The 4,808-nt window shown below is 45.9% G+C and overlaps 1 pseudogene; it reads right to left on the reverse strand.

Annotated features, from left to right (window-relative positions):
• Positions 1-1,515: 1,515 nt before the first annotated feature.
• LOC102581820 (uncharacterized) overlaps positions 1,516-4,808 on the reverse strand; it is a 5,303-nt pseudogene continuing 2,010 nt past the window's right edge.

The raw sequence follows: 4,808 nt of genomic DNA on the forward strand, positions 1-4,808 counted from the left end.
CCGCCTTCTCCTGCCTTCACTTTATCTTTTGCGCTTTTTCTTCCTTAGTGCGACTAGAACGGTGCCTCTTACCTTTAGCATGTATAGGCTCAGGCTCCTCCTCGGCGGTCCCACTGAATAAAGCATCCAGTACCGTGTAATCAGCCAACGCCGTAGGTGCAGCCTGAGGATCAATTGTAGGGGTAGCAAGAATGGCATGAACGTCGTCCCGGAGACTGGCTAACTCGAACTGAAAAGATGATAGATCTATGGTCGGGTCTGGTCGCTCAAGGACTCTCAGTTCAAAGGCATCAAGACGCTTATTAGCGTCTTGGATCTTCCGGTTCATCATGCCCTCCATCCTTCGCTCGATTCTGGCCTCGGACTTGGCTATCGACTTTTGCATCCAAGGCTGGATGTGATGCAGCAGTGTGGCCATCTGAGCCTCTAATTTTTGTACTCTGGCCAACGGGACAACAACAGCCCCGAACTGTGGTGTGGACCAGGATGAGCTAGGAGCCATACTAGCTACCTGAGAAGAGGAGGCCGAGACAGTATCGGTGTGATCTGGTATACTGGGGTCACCACCCTGTGCCTGCCCCACCGTGTCTGCAAGATCGGCGCCCAATGGAGGTACCTCAACCTCGGGCTCTTTGCGAGGTGCCGCCACATTCGCCTCATCTCGGATGAGACCTATATCCAAAGCCCCGGTAGGGTGGATCAACCTATCACAATGCCAGATCGGCACTCCAGAGTCCCTGCACAATTGGAAGATCAAACATGGAGGTGGACTAACTTGTCACAATGCCAGATCGGCACTCCAGAGTCCCTGCACAATTGGAAGATCAAACATGGAAATGGGTAAGTAGTGGAGATCTTGAATGCCCTCTCGTGAATCTCTGCCAGCAGCGTGCGGGCAAAGTCAATCTCTACTCCTGCCACCAATGTTGCAACCATGACCGCTCCGTCCCATGTGAGTTGGTTGTCAGCTTTTGTAAGCGACACCCTGTTACGCACCAACAACCTGAAGAACTTGGCCACAAAATTTAATGTGGACTTTCGGATACCCAACTGCGGAATGGCGACCCATTCCGCACGCTCGCCATGTGCAGCAATGTTCTTAGCCAATCATAGTATAACAAACTCTCGTTGCTCAACATTCCTCTGGAAAGTGCCACTCCGCACGATGTCTCATATGTAATCAAACTCCGCTGTGTTTAGTGACCAAGAGTGACCCGTGGTAGGACCATAGAGAAAGCGACTGATGATGGCAGGTGATATGTCCATCGGACAATCTTGGACCATAGTGGAAGTGAGGGGATCTTGGGCTAGGGGCTTTGACCGCTTGGAAATCGAACCACGGAGAGTGGCAGCATAAGAGTCACACTTGTGAAGGTTAAAAAGTCGGTGGATGTCCGGGACAGTGTGCAAGCTCCCCGTGAGGACTCTGCGCTCCTCTGTAATAAGTCGGGCCATTTTCTGTTTGTCATTTATCATCTTGGCATCCCGATAAATTTGCCATTGGCCCTCTACACACTATCTATTTAGCTCGCCGGCTACTGGAGTAGGATTATCATTCTGTGGTGCAGGTACGGACTCCAAGCTAGTGGCCTCATCAGACGAGGCAGCTTGATCATCCTCACCGGACCCTGTGGCTGATTTAGCACTGAAACCTGCAGCATGGGCAGATTCGGATCCTGAAGCATGGCTAGACTCAGAGCCCGAAGCCTGGCCAGACTCAGAGCCAGATGTGGATCCCTCAGCAGCACTGAAAGCTGCCCCAGTTGGTGACTCGATCAGTGTGTGCTCCTCATTAGACTGGGAGACAGTGACTACGTCGGGAACCACCTTCCGAGGGGTGCCTCTGGTGGCTCGGGGTGCAGTGGGAGAAGTCCTTGTGTTGGCAGGAATGTATGCTGGATCCTTTTCCGTGTCCGTGTCCTCATCGTTTAACCTGAAGCTAGGGGCACCAGATTTTGACTTGCCCTGTTTTGAGTAGGTGACTAGCTTCTTGGGTGCCATCGTACCTGTGGAAGCGATATTAGTGCCAAAACTAACCATAAACACACTAAAAAAAAATTAGAACTATAAACGAATAGTAACAACGTCCCATGAAAATTTCAGACAGAGGCTACAGTGGTCATCCACGGAGGAGACCTACGGTCCGTAGATTGATCTACGGTCCGTGGAACCTTTCCGTGGATCAGAGGACCAACACTATTGGTTACAAATGGAAACCACGAATGTGCAGAACGATCCGTAGATTGATCTACGGATCGTAGTCCACATTCGTGGTTTCACACTTGGTGAAATTTACAAATGCATCCAACCACGAATCTAGTCCACGGTCCGTAGATAGATCTACGGTCCGTAGACGGAGTATCGTGGATGTGGACTGTGCCAACTTTCAGCCATTTTTTTTATTTTCAAGTTCACATCTTAGACTATTTTCAACAATATCCTAGTCTAACTATGTATTTCAACATTGAATCATGCTAGTTTGTCATTCTCAGGATTCCGATTAATCATTTTAACCAAGTATTTAAAACAAACTTTGGAACCCTAAGTCGAAAATTACATTTAAACTTCTAATCACATACAATAAGGCAACACAATCACTATCTATCGTTCCAAGGGTATTGTAACTTCCAATTTTATCATGCAATTACATCTACCAATTACCCCAGGTCAAGACCCGACTCCCGACTTTCTATATTCAATCTATGAACCGAAATTCAAAGTGAGGGGAAAGTCTATTACCTTACAAGCAACGAGGAGTGGGGTGATTGCGTGACGACACTAGACTTTGCAAGACCAAAGAATTACCTCTTGGTTACTAACCTGAACACCAGACCTTGTGGGAATTTTAGTAGAGGAAAGGGAATTTAGGGGTTTGAAGAAAAAGGAAGGGAAGATTAATTTGGGGAGTGATGGAGTGATTATTGAGTGATTTAAGGAGTTTGGGAGGTTATGAAACGGTTGTGGGATTAAATGGAAGGAAGTGGAATGATTTAAAATTGGGTTTTTTTTTAAAATAGGGGGGTCCGGGTCGGGTCAGGCAGCCTTAGGGTTTGGACCCACGAGACCCCGTCTACGGTCCTTGGGTCCATTGACGGTCCGTAGATTGGGACCGTCGATGACATTTTAACTTGAAAAAAATTTCAGAACATACCTGGGATCTACGGACATCATTTACGGTCCGTGAATTGAACCACAGACCGTCAATGGGGCCTGTAGACCTCTCCACCAGACCTTTTTCTGCAGATTTCTCATTTCGTCCCTGCACATGTAGCAACCATTAGGTTATTCTATTTACATTTTCTGGACACTTTTTTAGACTACGGACCCTATGCTAATTCTAGCCAACACTAAAAAAAAAAAACTAAACCTTAAACACCTATCTAAATTAATACATGGAATCAACTAAAACACAGAACTGCTAGATGGAAACAAAAACCTATCGTTGGCTAGATTGTACATCTTGGGTTGCCTCCCAAGCAGCGCTTGATTTAACGTCGCGGAACGATGCAGGTCCCTTGATTACTCAGACTTCATCAAGATGGTAGGCCTCAATCACTTCTTGCACACTCTCAGTATTTCCCAGATAGATCTTGATCCTTTGCCCATTTACCATGAACCTTGTTCCTTCCCTATTCTCAAGCTCAACCGCTCCATGGAGGAGCACTTTTGTGAGCAAAAATGGCCCAGTCCATTTGGACTTGAGTTTGCCTGGAAACAAGCGCAACCTAGAGTTGAATAGAAGCACAAGATCACCAACCACAAATTCTCGTTTTTCAATTCTTCAATCATGGTACCGCTTCATCTTCCCTTAGTACAAGGCTGAACTTTCATAAGCTTTTAGGCGAAACTCATCAAGCATATTCAAGTCATTCATTCTCTGATTAGATGTGGCTCCCCAATCCAAATTTAGTTTCTTCATTGCCCGCATTGCCTTATGCTCTAGTTCTACTAGTAAATGACAAGACTTCCCATATACAAGTTGGTAATGAGACATACCTATGGGAGTCTTGTAGGCAGTGCGATAGGCCCATAGAGCATCATCAAGCTTCCTTGACCAATCCGTTATGTTAGCATTTACAGTCTTCGCCAAAATCTGTTTAATCTCTCTGTTAGGACACTTCAAGTTGCCCACTAGTCTGCGGGTGGTAAGGAGTGGCTACATTGTGGCGGACACCATATTTCTCCAAGTAGTGCCTTGAACAGTTTATTACAAAAGTGGGAACCTCCATCACTGATTATTGCCCTTGGTGTACCAAATCTAGAGAAAATATTCTTTTTCAAAAATGCGGTGACACTTTTACCTTCATTGTTGGGGAGCGCAACTGCTTCCACCCACTTTGATACTTAATCAACCGCAACAAGAATATATTTCATCCCATGTGAACTCACAAATGGACCCATTAAAATCAATGCCCCATACATCAAACAACTCTATTACCAATATGGGATTCATAGGAAGCTTTTGCCTCTTTGAAATCCCTCATTCTCTTTGGCAACGATCACACAACTTTGCGAAATCATGAGCATCTTGGTGGATGGTAGGCTAGTAGTACCCACACTTGCAAAATCTTATGTGCAGTCTGAATACCACTATGATGCCCACCCACATGCGACGAATAGCATGCTTCAAGTATACTCAACATCTCAACCTCGGGCACATAACGACGAATAATCCCATCAACACAACTACGATACAAGTAAGTCTCATCCCAATAGAATTTCTTCACATCATGCATAAACTTTTTCCTTTGGTGAAAAGACAAATCGGGGGGCACAATATCGCTTGCCAAATAATTAGCAAAGTCTGC

This window comes from Solanum tuberosum, unplaced genomic scaffold (genome assembly GCF_000226075.1).
Source record: "Solanum tuberosum cultivar DM 1-3 516 R44 unplaced genomic scaffold, SolTub_3.0 scf00326, whole genome shotgun sequence".
In the NCBI taxonomy this organism is placed as follows: Eukaryota; Viridiplantae; Streptophyta; class Magnoliopsida; order Solanales; family Solanaceae; genus Solanum; species Solanum tuberosum.